The sequence below is a fragment of the Bombina bombina genome, chromosome 1, assembly GCF_027579735.1.
Source record: "Bombina bombina isolate aBomBom1 chromosome 1, aBomBom1.pri, whole genome shotgun sequence".
NCBI lineage: Eukaryota > Metazoa > Chordata > Amphibia > Anura > Bombinatoridae > Bombina > Bombina bombina.
The window spans coordinates 548,187,495-548,211,007 of NC_069499.1; the positions used below are offsets into that span (position 1 = coordinate 548,187,495).

At 41.2% G+C, this 23,513-nt stretch overlaps 1 protein-coding gene across 5 annotated transcripts in view; it reads right to left on the bottom strand.

Annotated features, from left to right (window-relative positions):
* Positions 1 to 23,513, bottom strand: part of CDK15 (cyclin dependent kinase 15) — a 657,391-nt gene that overhangs the window by 43,910 nt on the left and 589,968 nt on the right. The window lies entirely within an intron of this gene.

A 23,513-nucleotide genomic window follows, 5' to 3' on the forward strand; every position in this document is an offset into this window, starting at 1 on the left:
AGTATGATTCTTCAGCTGACAAGGCCAGCCACAGTCATAATGTTAGTATAAAGTGTATTGTCTTGCAATTATTATCAGTGAAAGACAAGTAGAAAAAGTTATGTAGCAGGTTTAGCTATGATAAGTCTGTAGGGTGGTATTTCAGTTACTAGGGGCGCGATTACATATACACCTCAGGCTTCGGCGCAATCGTTGAAACCCATGCCGCCCGTAAGTTCACCTCGCACATCGGGATATTACATATACTGCGCCGTTAGATGCTAGACTGGCGTAAGTAGGACAAACTTGCGATCTTCTAAAATGTGCGCAAATACACATTTTATTCGTCGCAAGTAACTTACGCCAGTCTTGTGTCCACAGAAAGTGTCAATAAAGAGTAGTTTTATGCAAATTAGGTTAATACGCGTAAAAACGAACCCAGAATTCAAATAAAAATGCGTCACATAATTAAGATATTCAAACTCATATATAAACCCATGCACAGCTGCCATTTTCTTCAGTGTGTGGATTGTTCGTTGAGCTAAAACACACTACACTGGAGTGGAGGATTAGTGAGAGTAGAGAGAGAGGCGCAAACAGAGGAGTTAGTTAGGTCGCATTGTTGTTGAGTAAGCTTGTACACTTACACATATTCTTACATATTGCACACATATTTTGTATACATACATATACAAATACACCACACTTTTTTTTCTAACACCTCACACATATTTTATTTGAGTTTTACAGTGTGATAGGCTGAGTGTTTGGTTGTGATTGTGTGTGATTGAACTGGGAGTGTGTGATTTAGTGTGAGGATGGCAGGGAGAAGTAGGGAGGAGGGGAGAGGAGTGGCAGGGAGAGGAGTATTGGAGAGGACAGGAGGAGCAGTGGGGTCCCCGTCACGGAGTAAGTGCAGTGGGAAGTCCGTGGACTTCCAGGGGCTCGTGACTCAGGGGCTGCAACCACAGCACAGCATGCTGGTGAGTAACATCCCACACAACAGTATTATATGTATTTGAGATATAACATCCTTTAATATCACACATTCATGTATACGATGAGGAGCATGGTATTTGGCGTACTAACAAAAACATCTACAATTATACTTGACATTACTGCTATTTAACACAATGCACTTCATGGTATGAGGTGGAATAGTGCAATACTAACATGTCTCAGATTAACACAGGACACACATGTAATTGTATGCCCACATGGACATATATCTGACTGTACTATTCCCTCTCATCCTTTAACTCCTCCACAGAACCTCCTGTCACGAGGATGCAAACATCCATGCCACCACCACCACCAGTCTTCAGGCAACCGCAAGAACAGTATGCTCCCAGGCATGAGCATGGTTGGATGGCTTCAGTTGAAGACCCGGGAGTGATGCCTTTTGACATATGACCCCTGGCAAGATTCCTGACCAGAGGAGTATCCTTCCTTTGGCTTTGAGGGGGAGCCAGGACAGCCACAAAGGGTCCATGTATTTACCCCCCCCCCCCACAACACAATCTCATGTCAGTCATGGATTTTACCCACAGACTATGTCACAAGAAGTGCCAATTGGAGAGGCTGAGTGGTGACACACTGGTCATCAGTGGGACTATCAATCGACCATGAGAGCTCCCCCATCCTCATCCATGGGACAACCTCCCTCATCCTCATCCATGGGACAACCTCCCCCATCCTCATCCATTGGATGAGCTCCACCATCTGCAAGCACCATCAGATGCCGCTTAACCTGCCCCATGAGCACCAGTAGATGCAGGTGAACATGCCCCACAAGCACCAGTAGATGCAGCTGAACATGCCCCACAAGCACAAGTAGATGCAGGTGAACATGCCCAACAAGCACCAGTAGATGCAGATGAACATGACCAACAAGCAACTAGAAGCCCTGTTGCTCAAGAGCCTGTGGATGCATTGTATTCTCCCCTGGGTGAGGAATACATTGCACTCCAGAGGAGGCTCATAACAAGCACTGAGAGCATACAAAGAGGCCAAGAGAGGTTTTTTAGGAGGCAAGAGAGGATACAACAACGTAGCATAGAGCTGCAGAGGGACATGGCAGCATCGTTAAGTGCAAGTGTTCAGAACCAGTCACAGATGATGCAAATTCTGTCTGATATGCAGATGGACAATAGATGGAGAGAACAAAATCAACTCTTTGGTGTGTTGGTTGAGCAATTTACACACCAGCAGGACACTGCCTCCAGCCTATCATCTGTGGCCAGCACACCAGCAGAAACACCAGAATCTTCTAAAACCAGGAAAACAAGGAAATCCACTACAGGCATCTTAGCTCCCTCATCCAAGAAGCCCCCAAAAAAATAATATTATTATAGTTCACCATAAACCTTGTCCTCTGTTATTTACCATGTTATTGTCATACACATTCATGTAAGGTGTGTTTTATTACACTAATATTGTTAAAACATATAATATGACCTGTGTGGAAATGGCAATAACAACAGGTAATATTATCATGTTTATGACATATTCTTGTAATTTAACTCACATCCACAATAGTTGTTTATAAAGGGTACATATAGTAATATTCACTTCTAGGATGTAAATCAATGTATCTCACATCCAATATAAAATACTCATGTTACTGATAGGTGTGCATTATCAGGTGTTTTAAGGCTGCAGGTGAGAGGTTGTGTTGTTTGTGATTTGTTTGACACAATTGCAAAGAGGCGGCCTTCAAGGTCTTAGAAATTATCATATGAGCCATCCTAGGTTTATCTTTCAACTAAAAATACCAATAGAACAAAGCAAAATTGGTGTTAGAATTAAATTGGAAAGTTGTTTGAAATGACATGCCCTATTTGAAACAAGAAGGTTTTCTTTGGACTTGACTGTCCCATTATATATTGTAGCATCAATGCCAAGCTGTGTTAACAGTAGAATAAATTACACTCCCAATGGGTTCTAAAGAGATAAAGGAACTACAATTGTGATTTCCCATTGTTCTCTCCAAGTAATGGTGATTGTTTTAAGAAGAAATATAAAGTAAATAAGCAAGTATATGTACACAATGTGATAAAGTAATGAGATATGATTATACCTACAAGCTCCATGCATTTGATTAGGTTGTGGCTTCAAAATATAAAATCAGCTATTTCAAATAAAGCTTAAAAAAACAAATCTCATAGTATACTGTCCCTTTAACTATTTGAGATGCTGCTTAAATGTATGTGTTTGTTAATGCTTCCATTGAGTTACGTTGTTTTTTTAGTCAGTGCAAGGGTTGCTGCGCCTGCAATGTGTGGCGAGATGAGAATGGATTAGATTTTCTGCGCGCTTAAAGGGACAGTCAAGTCCAAAAAAAACTTTCATGATTTAAATAGGGCATACAATTTTAAACAACTTCCCAATTTACTTTTATCACCAATTTGCTTTGTTCTCTTGGTATTCTTAGTTGAAAGCTAAAACTAGGAGGTTCATATGCTAATTTCTTAGACCTTGAAGACTGCCTCTAATCTGAATGCATTTTGACCACTAGAGGGCATTAGTTCACATGTTTCATATAGATAACATTGAGCTCATGCACGTAAAGTGACCTAGGACTGAGCACTGATTGGCTAAACTGCATGTCTGTCAAAAGAACTGAAATAAGGGGGCAGTCAGCAGAGGCTTAGATACAAGATAATTACAGAGGTAAAAAGTATATTATTATAACTGTGTTGGTTATGCAAAACTGGGGAACGGGTAATAAAGGGATTATCTTTCTTTTTAAACAACAAAAATTCTGGTGTTGACTGTCCTTTTAAGTCCTTACGCTGTATATTGGATACCAAATTGTGCGGCTGTTCTATGTTAATCTATGGGAGAAAAAATACGCCTGACGGGTGAAATATACGCCTGTAATTTGTATGCTACGCCGTATATGTAATACCAAAATGCGTAAAAAACGGCGGCGCAGTCTTTTGCAGGCGGCGCCGCATATGTAATGGAGTCCCAGATTTTAAAAAGCTCAAATTGTAAGGTGTTTACTATCCTTTTAACCATAAGTACAAAAAGACCTGGGCATGTCTTTCACCAAACAACAGCCTGAACTGTGTACCTTGAGGTACATACTTATAAATATGAAGTATCAATGGAAACAAGACGTATAAAATTGTTTGGCCTCTTGGAAAAGTTTTCCATATCAAAAGTATACTCAAGGGACAAAAGATTCCTGCTGGAGTAAGTCTGTGATTGATTCCAGTTGGATACAAAATCTGTGCCAACAGAGGGATAGAAAGAGAAACCAGTCACTGAAAACTCCCCACACTTTTTGTTAAAAGGAATCCACTTTACAGTACAGTGGAATGGTAGCACAATTTGCCAATATAAAGAGGGGTCATCTATCCTTGTGTGTGTGTGTGTGGGGGGGGGTCACAACTGTATAGAAGATTTTGAGTAAAGAGAGAAGAAATATTTGGATTCATAGAGACAGTTCCCAGGTGTTTGCATATGACGAGAGAAGTGATCTACCAGGAACGAACAACAGCTCATCAGCTAGTTCTATGGCGATTTAACACCTGGAAGCAGCCACTGACGTCACTGTTTGGAGCCGAGTGCCGAGCACCAGTACCTGGAAGGAGGTCGCACCGGGAGGTAGCAGTGTTATGCTCGCCGAGTAAGCTCTCGGTCTGTTGGTTTACAGTCTCTCTGATGTCTTGCAGAAATCCTCTGAAGGCGGACAAGTAAGTCTTGGAAATCCTAGTGCTACAGCATATGGGGTGAGTGGATATTTGGTTCTAAGTCCCGGGGACAATATTGTAAGCTGTTTTGCTGTATACATTTGCCTGCAGTCTATAGGAGCAACTACCAACTCTCTCTTTTTTGCTATTAAAAAAACAAATCTCATAGTATACATGTCTTTCACCAAACAACACCCTGAACTGTTTACCTTGAGGTACATACTTATAAATATGAAGTATCAATGGAAGCAAGACGTATAAAATTGATTGGACTCTTGGAAAAGTTTTCCATCAAAAGTATGCTCAAGGGACAAAATATTCCTGCTGGAGTAAGTCTGTGATTGATTCCAGTTGGATACTGATGGCACTGGCGGCAAAATCTGTGCCAACAGAGAGATAGAAAGAGAAACCAATCACTGAAACCCCCACACTTTTTGTTAAAAGGAATCCACTTTACAGTACAGTGGAATGGTAGCAGAATTTGCCAATATAAAGAGTGGGCATCTATCCTTCTTGGGGGGGGGGGCACAACTGTATAGAAGATTTTGAGTAAAGAGAGAAGAAATATTTTGATTCATAGAGACAGTTCCCAGGTGTTTGCATATGACGAGAGAAGCGCTCTACCAGGAACGAACAACAGCTCATCAGCTAGTTCTAAGGTGATTTACCACCCGGAAGCAGCCTCTTTTAGACCAGTATGCTTTTCACAGAGGAAAACTTTCCTGAAGTATATCAGTCTGATCCCACCAAGTAAGGTCAGTCCAGCCCCGAAAAACCAGGCAATTCTCCTCTGAACAAGGAACATGACAACCCCAGACGATTGTTTCAGCCTCCTATGGGCTTCGTCAGTGAGGTGCAGCCACATTCCTCTAAGCACACTGGGCAAGGAGTCCACGTCTGGTTTCCCCCAGCAACCATAGGGAGACTTTCCCAGGATCATATTAATTTGCATACGAAGAGAGAAGCAGTCTACCAGGAACGAACAACAGCTCATCAGCTAGTTCTATGGCGATTTAAACAAATTAACATATTTTGCTGCAATTGTTTTCCAATATCCAAACTCCACCCACCACCTTATTTGGAGGAGCCAATCTGAGTTTGATTCTTCAGCTGACAAGGCCAGCCACAGTCATAATGTTAGTATAAAGTGTATTGTCTTGCAGTTATTATCAGTGAAAGACAAGTAGAAAAAGATATGTAGCAGGTTTAGCTATGATAAGTCTGTAGGGTGGTATTTCAGTTACGAGATTTTAAAAAGCTAAACTTGTAAGGGGTTTACTATCCCTTTAACAATAAGTACAAAAAGACCTGGGCATGTCTTTCACCAAACAACAGCCTGAACTGTGTACCTTGATGCACATACTTATAAACATGAAGTATCAATGGAAGCAAGACGTATAAAATTGATTGGCCTCTTGGAAAAGTTTTCCAAATCAAAAGTATACTCAAGGGACAAAAGATTCCTGCTGGAGTAAGTCTGTGATTGATTCCAGTTGGATACAAAATCTGTGCCAACAGAGGGATAGAAAGAGAAACCAGTCACTGAAAACTCCCCACACTTTTTGTTAAAAGGAATCCACTTTACAGTACAGTGGAATGGTAGCACAATTTGCCAATATAAAGAGGGGTCATCTATCCTTGTGTGGGTGTGTGTTTGTGGGGGGGGGGTCACAACTGTATAGAAGATTTTGAGTAAAGAGAGAAGAAATATTTGGATTCATAGAGACAGTTCCCAGGTGTTTTAATTTAAATTAAATATACCTACATAAACACAAAAAACTTTTCTTTGTGCGTGTTGGTCAGAATACATTTATTAATAATGTTCACAGTTTTGCTAAGTCATTCAATGCTGTTGAGCCTTAATACCTCAGTTTGCTATAAAGCTAGAAAGATGGCCCTAATGAATTTCCTTGTGTGAGAGGGCTCAACACAGATCTAGATTCCTTATGAACGAGACAAGAAAACATAATTTATGTAAGAACTTACCTGATAAATTCATTTCTTTCATATTAGCAAGAGTCCATGAGCTAGTGACGTATGGGATATACATTCCTACCAGGAGGGGCAAAGTTTCCCAAACCTCAAAATGCCTATAAATACACCCCTCACCACACCCACAAATCAGTTTAACGAATAGCCAAGAAGTGGGGTGATAAGAAAAAAGTGCGAAAGCATAAAAAATAAGGAATTGGAATAATTGTGCTTTATACAAAAAAATCATAACCACCACAAAAAGGGTGGGCCTCATGGACTTGCTAATATGAAAGAAATGAATTTATCAGGTAAGTTCTTACATAAATTATGTTTTCTTTCATGTAATTAGCAAGAGTCCATGAGCTAGTGACGTATGGGATAATGACTACCCAAGATGTGGATCTTTCCACGCAAGAGTCACTAGAGAGGGAGGGATAAAATAAAGACAGCCAATTCCTGCTGAAAATAATCCACACCCAAAATAAAGTTTAATGAAAACATAAGCAGAAGATTCAAACTGAAACCGCTGCCTGAAGTACTTTTCTACCAAAAACTGCTTCAGAAGAAGAAAACACATCAAAATGGTAGAATTTAGTAAAAGTATGCAAAGAGGACCAAGTTGCTGCTTTGCAAATCTGATCAACCGAAGCTTCATTCCTAAACGCCCAGGAAGTAGAAACTGACCTAGTAGAATGAGCTGTAATCCTTTGAGGCGGAGTTTTACCCGACTCGACATAGGCATGATGAATTAAAGATTTCAACCAAGATGCCAAAGAAATGGCAGAAGCTTTCTGGCCTTTTCTAGAACCGGAAAAGATAACAAATAGACTAGAAGTCTTTCGGAAAGACTTAGTAGCTTCAACATAATATTTCAAAGCTCTAACAACATCCAAAGAATGCAACGATTTCTCCTTAGAATTCTTAGGATTAGGACATAATGAAGGAACCACAATTTCTCTACTAATGTTGTTGGAATTCACAACCTTAGGTAAAAATTCAAAAGAAGTTCGCAACACCGCCTTATCCTGATGAAAAATCAGAAAAGGAGACTCACAAGAAAGAGCAGATAATTCAGAGACTCTTCTGGCAGAAGAGATGGCCAAAAGGAACAAAACTTTCCAAGAAAGTAATTGAATGTCCAATGAATGCATGGGTTCAAAAGGAGGAGCTTGAAGAGCCCCCAGAACCAAATTCAAACTCCAAGGAGGAGAAATTGACTTAATGACAGGTTTTATACGAACCAAAGCTTGTACAAAACAATGAATATCAGGAAGATTAGCAATCTTTCTGTGAAAAAGAACAGAAAGAGCAGAGATTTGTCCTTTCAAGGAACTTGCGGACAAACCTTTATCTAAACCATCCTGAAGAAACTGTAAAATTCTCGGTATTCTAAAAGAATGCCAAGAAAAATGATGAGAAAGACACCAAGAAATATAAGTCTTCCAGACTCTATAATATATCTCTCTAGATACAGATTTACGAGCCTGTAACATAGTATTAATCACAGAATCAGAGAAACCTCTTTGACCAAGAATCAAGCGTTCAATCTCCATACCTTTAAATTTAAGGATTTGAGATCCTGATGGAAAAAAGGACCTTGCGACAGAAGGTCTGGTCTTAACGGAAGAGTCCACGGTTGGCAAGAGGCCATCCGGACAAGATCCGCATACCAAAACCTGTGAGGCCATGCCGGAGCTACCAGCAGAACAAACGAGCATTCCTTCAGAATCTTGGAGATTACTCTTGGAAGAAGAACTAGAGGCGGAAAGATATAGGCAGGATGATACTTCCAAGGAAGTGATAATGCATCCACTGCCTCCGCCTGAGGATCCCGGGATCTGGACAGATACCTGGGAAGTTTCTTGTTTAGATGAGACGCCATCAGATCTATTTCTGGAAGTTTCCCACATTTGAACAATCTGAAGAAATACCTCTGGGTGAAGAGACCATTCGCCCGGATGCAACGTTTGGCGACTGAGATAATCCGCTTCCCAATTGTCTATACCTGGGATATGAACCGCAGAGATTAGACAGGAGCTGGATTCCGCCCAAACCAGAATTCGAGATACTTCTTTCATAGCCAGAGGACTGTGAGTCCCTCCTTGATGATTGATGTATGCCACAGTTGTGACATTGTCTGTCTGAAAACAAATGAACGATTCTCTCTTCAGAAGAGGCCAAGACTGAAGAGCTCTGAAAATTGCACGGAGTTCCAAAATATTGATCGGTAATCTCACCTCCTGAGATTCCCAAACTCCTTGTGCCGTCAGAGATCCCCACACAGCTCCCCAACCTGTAAGACTTGCATCTGTTGAAATTACAGTCCAGGTTGGAAGAACAAAAGAAGCCCCCTGAATTAAACGATGGTGATCTGTCCACCAGGTCAGAGAGTGTCGTACAATCGGTTTTAAAGATATTAATTGAGATATCTTTGTGTAATCCCTGCACCATTGATTCAGCATAGAGAGCTGAAGAGGTCGCATGTGAAAACGAGCAAAGGGGATCGCGTCCGATGCAGCAGTCATAAGACCTAGAATTTCCATGCATAAGGCTACCGAAGGGAATGATTGTGACTGAAGGTTTCGACAAGCTGAAATCAATTTTAGACGTCTCTTGTCTGTCAAAGACAGAGTCATGGACACTGAATCTATCTGGAAACCCAGAAAGGTTACCCTTGTCTGAGGAATCAATGAACTTTTTAGTGAATTGATCCTCCAACCATGATCTTGAAGAAACAACACAAGTCGATTCGTATGAGATTCTGCTAAATGTAAAGCCTGAGCAAGTACCAAGATATCGTCCAAATAAGGAAATACCACAATACCCTGTTCTCTGATTACAGACAGAAGGGCACCGAGAACCTTTGTAAAAATTCTTGGAGCTGTAGCTAAGCCAAACGGCAGAGCCACAAACTGGTAATGCTTGTCCAGGAAAGAGAATCTCAGGAACTGATAGTGATCTGGATGAATCGGAATATGCAGATATGCATCCTGTAAATCTATTGTGGACATATAATGCCCTTGCTGAACAAAAGGCAAGATAGTCCTTACAGTTACCATTTTGAATGTTGGTATCCTTACATAATGATTCAATATTTTTACATCCAGAACTGGTCTGAAGGAATTCTCCTTCTTTGGTACAATGAAGAGATTCGAATAAAACCCCAGCCCCTGTTCCAGAACTGGAACTGGCATAATTACTCCAGCCAACTCTAGATCTGAAACACATTTCAGAAATGCTTGAGCTTTCACTGGATTTACTGGGACACGGGAAAGAAAAAATCTCTTTGCAGGAGGTCTTATCTTGAAACCAATTCTGTACCCTTCTGAAACGATGTTCTGAATCCAAAGATTGTGAACAGAATTGATCCAAATTTCTTTGAAAAAACGTAACCGGCCCCCTACCAGCTGAGCTGGAATGAGGGCCGCACCTTCATGTGGACTTAGAAGCTGGCTTTGCTTTTCTAGAAGGCTTGGATTTATTCCAGACTGGAGATGGTTTCCAAACTGAAACTGCTCCTGAGGATGAAGGATCAGGCTTTTGTTCTTTGTTGAAACGAAAGGAATGAAAACGATTATTAGCCCTGTTTTTACCCTTAGATTTTTTATCCTGTGGTAAAAAAGTTCCTTTCCCACCAGTAACAGTTGAGATAATAGAATCCAACTGAGAACCAAATAATTTGTTACCCTGGAAAGAAAGGGAAAGTAGAGTCGATTTAGAAGACATATCAGCATTCCAAGTTTTAAGCCATAAAGCTCTTCTAGCTAAAATAGCTAGAGACATAAACCTGACATCAACTCTGATAATATCAAAAATGGCATCACAGATAAAATTATTAGCATGTTGAAGAAGAATAATAATATTATGAGAATCATGATCTGTTACTTGTTGCGCTAAAGTTTCCAACCAAAAAGTTGAAGCTGCAGCAACATCACCCAATGATATAGCAGGTCTAAGAAGATTACCTGAACACAGATAAGCTTTTCTTAGAAAGGATTCAATTTTCCTATCTAAAGGATCCTTAAACGAAGTACCATCTGCCGTAGGAATAGTAGTACGTTTAGCAAGGGTAGAAATAGCCCCATCAACTTTAGGGATTTTGTCCCAAAATTCTAATCTGTCGGACGGCACAGGATATAATTGCTTAAAACGTTTAGAAGGAGTAAATGAATTACCCAAATTATTCCACTCTCTGGAAATTACTTCAGAAATAGCATTAGGAACAGGAAAAACTTCTGGAATAACCACAGGAGATTTAAAGACCTTATCTAAACGTTTAGATTTAGTATCAAGAGGACCAGAATCCTCAATTTCTAAAGCAATTAGTACTTCTTTAAGTAAAGAACGAATAAATTCCATTTTAAAGAAATATGAAGATTTATCAGCATCAACCTCTGAGACAGAATCCTGTGAACCAGAAGAGTCATTAGAATCAGAATGATGATGTTCATTTAAAAATTCATCTGTATAAAGAGAAGTTTTAAAAGATTTTTTATGTTTACTAGAAGGAGGAATAACAGACATAGCCTTCTTGATGGATTCAGAAACAAAATCTCTTATGTTATCAGGAACACTCTGAACATTAGATGTTGATGGAACTGCAACAGGTAATGGTACTTTACTAAAGGAAATATTATCTGCATTAACAAGTTTGTCATGACAATTAATACAAACAACAGCTGGAGGAACAGCTACCAAAAGTTTACAGCAGATACACTTAGCTTTGGTAGTTCCAGCACCAGACAGCGATTTTCCTGAAGTATCTTCTGACTCAGATGCAACGTGAGACATCTTGCAATATGTAAGAGAAAAAACAACATATAAAGCAAAATTGATCAAATTCCTTAAATGACAGTTTCAGGAATGGGAAAAATGCCAAGGAACAAGCTTCTAGCAACCAGAAGCAATGAAAAAAGAGACTTAAATAATGTGGAGACAAAAGCGACGCCCATATTTTTTTTAGCGCCAAATAAGACGCCCACATTATTTGGCGCCTAAATGCTTTTGGCGCCAAAAATGACGCCACATCCGGAACGCCAACATTTTTGGCGCAAAAGAACGTCAAAAAATGACGCAACTTCCGGCGACACATATGACGCCGGAAACAGAAAAGATTTTTGGCGCCAAAAAAGTCCGCGCCAAGAATGATGCAATAAAATGAAGCATTTTCAGCCCCCGCGAGCCTAACAGCCCACAGGGAAAAAAAGTCAAATTTTTTAAGGTAAGAAAAATGATTGATTCAAATGCATTATCCCAAATATGAAACTGACTGTCTGAAAATAAGGAATGTTGAACATCCTGAGTCAAGGCAAATAAATGTTTGAATACATATATTTAGAACTTTATTAAAAAAGTGCCCAACCATAGCTTAGAGTGTCACAGAAAATAAGACTTACTTACCCCAGGACACTCATCTACATGTTTGTAGAAAGCCAAACCAGTACTGAAACGAAAATCAGCAGAGGTAATGGTATATATATATAAGAGTATATCGTCGATCTGAAAAGGGAGGTAAGAGATGAATCTCTACGACCGATAACAGAGAACCTATGAAATAGACCCCGTAGAAGGAGATCATTGAATTCAAACAGGCAATACTCTCCTCACATCCCTCTGACATTCACTGCACGCTGAGAGGAAAACCAGGCTCCAACCTGCTGCGGAGCGCATATCAACGTAGAATCTAGCACAAACTTACTTCACCACCTCCATAGGAGGCAAAGTTTGTAAAACTGATTTGTGGGTGTGGTGAGGGGTGTATTTATAGGCATTTTGAGGTTTGGGAAACTTTGCCCCTCCTGGTAGGAATGTATATCCCATACGTCACTAGCTCATGGACTCTTGCTAATTACATGAAAGAAACAAGGTTTTCTTAATGAATTTAAAAATACTTTTAACATAATTGATCAAACATGCGCAATATATCCATCATGCCCATATACAAATTGCATTCAGACTGTTTTAAGAACACTTAAAAACACCACTCTATCCAATTTCTAAACAGACATACAGACTCCAATAACCTCTTAAACAGATTTTTTATTCCAGTTATTTGCATTCATTATTGGCTGCTCCGAGGGCCATTGTGGGAAAATGGAGATCAAATCTCATGTGAATCGTGGCTCTGTTTGTCTCAGAAAGATTGTGATCACTTTATTACCAAAAAAAAATAAAAAAAAAATGCTGTTTTCGTTTTATAAACATAAAAAAAACAGAAAGCATAAAAAAACTCAGCACTACATCCGTGGGATCCCCCCACCACAAGCCGCCTGGTATATCATCCCCTGTGTGGAGGAGTAGTGAGTGGAAGATTTTCACAAATGGCAACAGCCTGTTAAGGAGAGGTAACGGTTGGACTCACATGGGTCTTAAAGTAACTACCTGTTTAAGGATGGATGCATAATACCTACCTCGATAACACACAATATTACTCATGTGGATACCCCACACAGGGCTCTTCAATCAGGAGGGAAGTTTTACATACTTGCTTGTTAATCACGCATGCACAGGTAACTTTACTACTGAACGTCACTAATGAACTTTCATAACATTATCAATAACGCTGCTTGCTGACTAACCATCATTGCAAAATTGATTGTTGCTGTATATGCTGTCCGCTTTGATGTTGTTACCATTTGATACAGAATATTATATGGCATTTTTGATCTGACTGCAGTCATCGCATCTTTGCAAAATTCATCAATAACGTTGCTTGCTGACTAACTACCTTTGCAAAATTGATTGTTGCTGCATATGCAGTCCGCTTTGATGCTGCTACCATATGCTATGGAATATTATATGGGATTTTGATCTAACTGTAGTTACCGTATCTTTGCAAAATTGACTGTCATTTCATATTTGTTTGCCTTGATGCTGCTATTACACATTATGGAACACTACATGGCATTCTAAACTCTTTGCAGCTATTGCATATATTACCCTGCTGCTGCTATTTTTGCCACATCAGTTCAGTGATTGTGCTTTTTTATTACTAGCCGGCTTGGTTACCATACTAGGTGTATGTGGGCCCCATGTGTTGTCTTTTATGTGTGTCTTTGTGTATACATATTTTAGGTGATGTATTTATGTTTATTCATTTGCACAAATTAAATCACATTTTGGTATAATCTGTTGTTTGGTATTAGTAATTATTTAAGAAGAGTGCAGTAGGATTGACCTTATACCGGTAATTTCCTTCTCTCCCTATTTATTCTGTATGTAAATTTGCTTACCAGATTGCACCTCTTTGTTCACATATTTTGAATAGGTATGATAATTTTTTTATTATTACGATTAATGTATAGTTGAGCTTACTTATATTTCTTTTTTTGTTTTTACAGCATAAAATAACCCTGTACTTTCTATACAGCCATGGAAAGACGCAATAATCTCTGCAGGATATAGCATATTCACTGTATCTCCAATTACTTACATGATTTAACAATTACATTATATAGCAATTATACAGTATATGTATATGTCCTACTTACTACTGACTACCTACTGAATAAGAACCCTTAAAAACCCACTCCATACAGAACTGCCTTCTTGTAAAAGCCACAGTGGGAGAAAAGTGCTTATCTGCTCTTTGCACCCCTTACACATCCAGCCCCTCCTTTTCCCCAAGAATACACGGATTGGCTCACATCATATGGGCCTTCAGGTCAAGGTGTCTGGCACTCCTGGCAACAAAGACAATGACACACCACACAACTCATGGAACGAAAAGCATCTGCTCACAAAAAATGTCATGCACAAAATATACAGGTTACAAGTGGTGCACTAATGATATCATGGAACGCGATATGCAATATTGCTTGACCGTGCTAACAGTAGCACGCAACTTGTTATTACAAGTCCATGGTTAAAGTGCGTTAATCAGAAAATGGTTAGCGTGCCCGACTTTGCTAGAGCACAACTTATACTTTTAATGAATATAGCAAACCTGCTAACTTGCTCTGAAATTATAATTTGAAAGATATAGTTTGCGTTATGCAGGGGATGCTTTTTATGTTATGTCTCTTCATGCATTATGTTTTCCTGCCTATCCTCCTATTTAGCACAACTTCAGGCCTGAAGTAAACTGTAAGGGTCAATGGCAGAACTTACAGGGTTGCAAAGTTCACAGGTGTTATTGGGCCCTGCAGATCTGCCACTTGGGGGGGTTCCAGCAGGTGTGAGTGGGCAGTGGAGTTCCGGCACAGCTGGGGAATCTCAGGATGTGAGGATGGCCCAGTACGGGACCAGGAGGCCAAGAATGGTAGTGGGAGGGGTCCAGGATGACCCCTCCCATAATATCAGCAGACACAGGCTGTCCTGGGGGGGCTAATTCCTCCTGACCACTTCCATTTGGTTACTTTTTTGGTTGCTCTTCTTCATACACCACATGCGGTAGCTGAACTCATGAGTCAGACTCTTATCCTGCTGAGAGGAGAGCGGCCGGCAATATGAGGAATCAGATAGTGCTGGGCTGATGGTGCCTTCCTCTCAGCAGGATAAGATAGCTCTTTAGTGAACAGGCTGCATTTGCTATACAGATGCAGACTGAGCATAAGCAGTCAGAACAGAATTGGCAACAAATATAGTAACAAAAAACAAAAGTGACCGGCCCCTGGTACCTTACAATTGGGACAACAATTTGATTGACAGATTGACACACTTGTTAACTCTAGTCATTACGGTCATGTTATCACACGCAAAGTTCTCTGCTCTGTTTATAAAATGAATAATTAACATATATATTGTTTTTAAAATATATGCTTCCTTCAAATATATGCTTCAGCCAAGCACACTCTGGCATTCAAAGTCTCCTAAATCTCCTCTGTAAAATAATCCTCAGACTCCTCCCTCCCTTCATGAGGTTGGGGGACTGGGCCAACTGTGCTGCACAGAGTCTGTGAGGAACTTGACCAGAGCAAGAAGTGTGGGTTGGGCTGCCTGGCAGTGGCATGTGCTGCAGAGCAAAAAGAAGCAAAGCAGGGAGAATATACTTCATCTCCCACATGACAATTTACTCAGGCTGGTAAGTACTTTGCTTTCATGCAGAGGGAAAAATGTATATTCCATGTGATGCGGCTGAGCTCTGGCTGCTGGTTCTTTGAATATTTAGTTTAATCTTGAAAAAGAATAGCAGGATAAAAATATATAGAGTTGAAGGTAGGACAGGCAGGAAAATGAGAACTCTTGCAAAGCCTAACAGGAGAAAAAAGAATGCAGAGGATGCTTTTTATGTTAGGTCTCTTCATGCATTATGTTTCTTTTCCTGCCTATCCTCCTTCCAACTTTTTATAAATAATCTAGAGACATTTTCCTGTTATCTTTTTGAAAACTAAGCTACACATTTTCTGTTGAACACAGATTACAATGGTGGTGTGCATTTAAAACTTTATTTTAAAATATCTAACAGCTTTTTTATCTGCATTACCTAAATAGAACTTATCCACCACTCTTCATAGGTGTTGGAGTTTTCCTTAACAGCTAGTAAGTAATTTATTCTTGAATAGCAGCTATGCACATATTTACATTTCCTGCAGCTGTTAGTGCTAAATTGCCCTTTTAACGCAATCAGAATTTGTATAAATGTATGTGTAATTATGTGTATTAAAAACATTTTGTGTTTCATGTTAATATTTATTTTGTCCCCTTTTCTTTCATATAACTGATTATATAACTGTTAGGTTTTTTTTTCCACCACACCCCATAGAAGTACAATTCCTTGAGCCTGGCTTCAGCTTTGTATTTTACAGTCTCAAGAATTAAACAAGGAATGGAATGTTCTATTAATACTTGCAGTATAAAAAAAAGTTTTGTGGGAGTGGTTTGTGTTAAATTTTAAATTATGTTTAGCCCTAAAATATGTGCAAATGTGTACATAGCAGGAGTCAGAGACTATATACTTACTTGATCCCCCTACAGTCTGGTTTCCGTCCTAAATATTCAACGGACACTGCTCTTACTAAAGAAACTGTTTCTAATAGATATTTCTTAATAGAAAAATTGGAACCTGTACCAAGATATCATCCAGGTAGAGAACCACCAAGACACCCTGAGCTCTTATCACAGATAATAGAGTTACCAGTACCTTCTAAAAAAAATATGGGAGTGGTAGCCAGACCAAATGTAAGAGCAACGAACTGAAAATGTTTGTTCAGGAATGCAAACCTTAGACATTGGCAATGATAACTGTGAATATGGATATAAAGATAAGCATCCTTCAGATCTATGGGGGGCATAAATTGCCCTTGTTGCACAAGAGGAAGAATATTCTGAATAGTATCCATCTTAAAAAAAAGGAACCCTGAAAAACTTGTTTAACGTTTTCAAATCTAGAAAAGGACTATAAGATCCTTTTTGGGAACAATAAAGAGGTTGGCCATAAAGCCCCAATTCTGGAACTGGGACTATTACACCTATAAATTCCAAATCTGAAACTGACTGGAAAAAAACAAACCTCTGACCTTCACAGGATTCTTTGGAACATGAGACAGAAAAAAAACACATTCCTGACGAAGCCTTCTTAGGGGGATATTTATCAAGCCGTCAACCTGAAATACGCTGGAATTCCGCAGCATAATTGTGGCGAGATTGATCCGACCTAGTTATCAAAGCCTACAGACCGGAAAATGTTGAAATCTGTGACGTAACATACGATCCGCCGGTCTCAATCCGATACAGATCGATGCTTACATCATTACAGATGTTCCAAATACAAATTCAGCACTATTTGACACTTTTTAAAAGTTATCAAATAGTTAACCGGTACGCTCGCAGCTATTCCGGCCCAGCGTACCTGGTTTTCAATCTGCCACTCTGGAGGCCGCGGATGCCTTAGGAATCAATGGGAGTCTGAAAGCAGCGAAAGATTATGTTCGATGCTGCCAGATATCCCATTGATTTCTATGGTAGAAAATCAGTTACGTTTACACCTAACACCCTAAAATAAACCCCGAGTCTAAACACCCCTAATTTGCCGCACCGACATCACCGCAACCTAAATAAAATTTATTAACCCCTATTCCGCCGCTCCCGGACCCCGCCGCCACCTAAATAAACGTATTAACCCCTAAACCTCTGGCCTCCCACATCACTACCATTAACTAAACCTATTAACCCCATTTCCGCCGCTCCCCGACACCGCCGCAACTTGAATAAAAGTATTAACCCCTATCCCGCCTCTCCCGGACCCCACCTCAACTAAAAAAAAGTATTAACCCCTATCCCGCCACTCCCGGACCCCACCTCAACTAAATAAATGTATTAACCCCTAAACCCCCGGCTTCCCACATCACTACCACTTACTAAATCCTATTGGCTGTTCCATTCAGGATGAGAGCTCAATCCTATTGGCTGATTGGAACAGCCAATATGATGAGAGCTGCTCAAATCCTATTGGCTGAATGGAACAGCCAATAGGAATTTAGCGGCTCTAATCCTATTGGCTGATTGGAACCTTTCAGCCAATAGAAATGCAAGGGATGCCATCTTGGATGACGTCACTTGCATTCAAGATCCAGTTTACAGCGGAGACTGTATTGAAGAGGAGCTCCTCGTTGGATGTCTTCAGGATGGACCCGCTCCTCGCCGGGTGGATGAAGATAGAAGAGGCCGCATGGATGAAGACTTCGCCGGCTGGATGAAGATGGAAGAGACCGCCTGGATGAAGACTTCTTGCCAGCTGGATGGATCCTTCAAGCGAAACTTCAAGAACTGTGGATCATCGGGGTTAGTGTTAGGTTTATTTAAAGGGACAGTCAACCATAGAATTGTTATTGTTTAAAAAGATAGATAATCCCTTTATTACTCATTCCCCAGTTTTGCATAACCAACACAGTTATATTAATGTACTTTTTACCTTTGTGATTACCTTGTATCTAGGAACCTTCTTCCAGCCCCCTGATCACATGACTGTGACTGTTTATTATCTATTGTCTTAAATTTAGCATTGTATTGTGCTAGATCTTAAATAACTTTCTGTGCCTGAACAGTGTTATCTATATAGCCCACGTGTACTTTCTGTCTCTTTGTGTTGAAAAGAGATTTAAAAAGAATGTGATAAGAGGCAGCCCTCAAAGGCTTAGAAATTAGCATATGAGCCTACCTATGTTTAGTTTAAACTAAGAATACCAAGAGAAAAAGGCAAATTTGATGATAAAAGTAAATTGGAAAGTCAATTAAAATTAAAAGTCCTATCTAAATAATGAAAGTTTAATTTATACTTGACTGTCCCTTTAAGTTTTTTTGGGTGGGTTTTATTTTTAGGTTAGGGTCTAGGCAGTAAAAGAGCTAAATGCCCTTTTAAGGGCAATGCCCATATAAATGCCCTTTTCAGGGCAATGGGGAGCTTAGGTTTTTTAGATAATGTTTTTATTTGGGGGTGTTGGTTGTGTGGGTGGTGGGTTTTACTGTTGGGGGGGTGTTTGTATTTTTTTTTTACAGGTAAAAGAGCTGATTTCTTTGGGGCAATGCCCCGCAAAAGGCCCTTTTAAGGGCCATTGGTAGTTTATTTTTGATACTGTGGTTTTTTATTTTTTGTAACTTAGTATTTTTTTTTTTTTGTAATTTAGAAATTTTTAATTGTAGATTTAAATAATTTGAGTAGGGTTAGGTTTTTAAATATGTAATATAGTTAATTTAATTGGTAGTTTAATGTAATTGTAGTATAAGAGTTAGGGTAGGTTAATTAATAGTTTAATATAGTTTAATTTAATTGTAGTATAAGAGTTAGGGTAGGTTAATTAATAGTTTAATATAGTTTAATTTAATTCTAAAGGTAAATTTAAATTTATTGTAAGATAGGGATGTTGTAATTTTAATGTAAAGTTAGCGGGTTGTTAGATTAAAGGGTTAATAGCTTAATTTAGTTTATGGCGATGTGGGGGGCTGGCGGTTTCGGGGTTAATAGGTTTAGTAAGTGGTAGTGATGTGGGAGGCCAGGGGTTTAGGGGTTAATACTTTTATTTAGTTGCGGTGGGGTCCGGAAGCAGTGGGATAGGGGTTAATAACTTTATTAAAGTTGCGGCAGGGTCCGGGAGCGGCGGCATAGGGGTTAAACATTTTAGTATAGTGGTGGTGTTTAGTGACAGGGTATAAATATAGTTGGTAAAAAGTCAAATAGCAGCGAAATTGATGACTGCTAGTTAACAGTCCGCTGCTCATTGCACCGTACTTAGTGCACAACTTTTTGCTGGCTTTAATAAATATGGAGATCGTATTCAGGTCCGCAGCCGCGATGTTAGGCGAGTGTATTGGTGTCGTTGAATGCAAGAAAGTTGACGGCTTGATAGATAAGCCCCTTAATCTGAAACCAATTCTGTATCCCTGAGAAATTATGTTCAGAACCCAATGATCTTAAACGGACTGAAACAAAGGCCCCTGAAAAATGCGTAATCTGCACCCTACCAGAAGAACTGGGTCAGGGGCCACACGTTCATGCAGACTTAGAAGTGGAGCACAGGTTTCTTAGATTGTTTAGACCTGTTACAATTAGTTTAGTTACCAGGGAAATCCAGAAGAACCCTGTTTCTGGACTGAAGAGGAAGACTTCTGAGTCTTAGATTGACAAAAGGAACGAAAACAGTTAGGAGCCTGAAATTTACCCTTAGATTTTTTTATCCTGAGGGAGAAAACAGAATTTATGTTTACCTGATAAATTACTTTCTCCAACGGTGTGTCCGGTCCACGGCGTCATCCTTACTTGTGGGATATTCTCTTCCCCAACAGGAAATGGCAAAGAGCCCAGCAAAGCTGGTCACATGATCCCTCCTAGGCTCCGCCTACCCCAGTCATTCGACCGACGTAAAGGAGGAATATTTGCATAGGAGAAACCATATGATACCGTGGTGACTGTAGTTAAAGAAAATAAATTATCAGACCTGATTAAAAAACCAGGGCGGGCCGTGGACCGGACACACCGTTGGAGAAAGTAATTTATCAGGTAAACATAAATTCTGTTTTCTCCAACATAGGTGTGTCCGGTCCACGGCGTCATCCTTACTTGTGGGAACCAATACCAAAGCTTTAGGACACGGATGAAGGGAGGGAGCAAATCAGGTCACCTAGATGGAAGGCACCACGGCTTGCAAAACCTTTCTCCCAAAAATAGCCTCAGAAGAAGCAAAAGTATCAAACTTGTAAAATTTGGTAAAAGTGTGTGTTACCGAAGCATTAGTTATTTTGTTGTGAAGAGCTTATTTCCCAGCAGCAATGCCTGAACCAGCCAAGCCAGCGCCTAAGAAGGGCTCCAAGAAAACCGTAACAAGTATCATTTCATAAAGAGTTAACTTTTTTTCAGCTTTTAGAAACTATTGTCTAATCACCTCTGGAGCCAGACTGCTAATTGATAAGATGAACTTGTAAACTTGTTATCTTAAGTACTGTAATCCTATTGTGGCCTGTCAAAGGACATTGCTCTCTATCTAACTGTGTGATGGGGGATTTTGTGCTTCCCCCCCCCCCCCCCCCACTGGGAGTGCCCTGTGTGCATGTAACCTTAATAAAAAGCAGGCTGGGCATCCCAGTCCTGAGTTCTTGTTTGACCCTCAATCGCAGCGTTGACTCGTTTTTGTGGGCAGAAGGGTATCCTAGCTGTACTGCAGCTAAGGGAGATTATTCTATATTTGCGAGACTCATATAGAATACTATGGAAAGCAGCTTCTCCCCTCTTTAGCAATAGGGATCCAGGCTACTAAGCGGTCCATCTCTCAGCGAGACTAAGGGTAACCGTAACATTTGGCGGCAGCGGCGGGATTTTCCTGGATTTCCTAGGAGAGGTACAGAACGGATGGAGAAAAATTGAAGCGTACAACCCTAAAGGATTTACTTGAAAGCAGAGGGGGGTACGCCAGCAACCGGCCGAGGAGAGAGCTGATCGCAGAATTGACCGAACTGGATCAGAGCTTCACAATGGCGGAAACACCGACCACGATTAGTGACGAAAAAACCAGGATTGTTCGGGAAAGGCTCTCATTATACGGGCCGAACCCCTCCATGGAATTGGTACAGCAGTTGATGGCGGAGGCGGACGAGGATATACGAGAGACTCGAGCCCACGAACTCAACCTAGCGAACGCACACCGCAATGCTGAAGCCCCGCAGGTAATCATCCCTGTCGAAAATGCTGGGAGGCCCAAGATACCCTATGCGGCATTTCGACCCTTCCTAGAGAGCGAGACAGGGATTGATGAATATTTGGCGGACTTCGAAAGGCAATGTGCCCTGCACCAGATTCCCAACAGAGAGTGGCCCACGATATTGTCTGGGAAACTATCCGGGCGAGCCCTGGAAGCCTTTCGTACTCTGGGTGCTGAGGAAGTGACACAGTATGAGCTAGTTAAGGAGACACTGTTGCGACGGTACGCTGTAACTCCGGACACGTATCGCCGACAGTTTCGGGGCATGAAAAAGAAGCCTAACGATACCCATATGGAATGGGCGCACCGAATGCGGAGAGCGGCAAATCACTGGCTGAGCGGAAGTAAAGCGGTGACTGGTGAGGAAATTTTACAATTGTTTCTCTTAGAACATTTTTATAATGGCATGGAACAGCAAGGGAAGGAATGGCTGCGAGACAGGCGGCCTTCTACCTTAGAAGAAGCAGCCAAATTGGCCGATGAACATTATGACTCCCGTCTTCACGAACCCATGAACTACCGAGCTCCAGCACGGGTCGAACCCAGAGAGGTTTACCGTGCACCCCCTCGTGCTGAATTCCGAGCCCCGGTGCCCACAGGGCCCGTCCGACACTCAGGACCACACAATAACAGCTCTGAGCGTCCCAGACCGACTTGCCACCGATGCAAGCAACCAGGGCATTTCATGGCTAGCTGCCCCCTTAATACGCACCAGACACCCAGGAATTACAATTACCCCTCTGGGTCCTATCGTCCGGCCCGGGCCCTCTGTGTTAACCAAGAGGCTCCTATGGAGGGATATGTGGGGCCGCTTCACGAGGTGGACCCTGTATATGCTGCCTCAGATAACCGCCAGCACCATCGGCAGAAGGTATGGCTCGAGGGGCGATCTACAGAGGGATTGAGAGACACAGGGGCTACTATCACGCTGGTACAGAGTCATTTGGTGCCAGAGCACAAGCGATCCGGACAGACTGTGGCCGTTAGAGTGGCGGGGGGGGATGTGTACAAAATTCCAACAGCTCAAGTGCATCTTGATTGGGGAGCGGGAAAGGGGGCTGTGAACGTGGGCATAATGGATAATTTACCTGCCGAAGTACTACTGGGCAACGATTTGGGCCCCATGACTTCTGCCTATGCTCCAGTATGCAACAACGAGGCGGACCCAGTGACTACACGGGCCCAAGCCCGGATGGAGCGAGAGCTCTCACCAGTGCGGGAGACACAGGTAAGACCTACCCCGACCTTGCCTGACATGTTAGGCCCCATACCCTGGGACACCCCAGATGCTTTCGAGACAGAGTCTAAGACTGACCCGACTTTACAAAAGTACCGGGAACGAGCAGAGACCGGAGGGGGCGGGGCAGATAACGAAACATTCTTATGGGAAAAAGGGAAAATATACCGCTGGACAGAGAAAAGGGGACAGCGTAGGCGACAGCTGGTAGTGCCCCACAAATACCGTCAAGAAATCCTCAAGATAGGCCACGACATCCCCTTAGCAGGCCACCTAGCCGTAACCCGTACCCTACACCGCATTACTCACACGTTCTTTTGGCCAGGGGTGCACGCTGACGTTAGAACTTACTGTAACACCTGCGATGTGTGTCAACGAGTAGGAAGGCGAGGCGATCACCCTAAAGCCCATCTAGTAAATATGCCCATTGTAGAGGAACCCTTCAGCCGGGTTGCTATTGACCTAGTGGGACCACTGGCTACCCCTAGTCCCTCC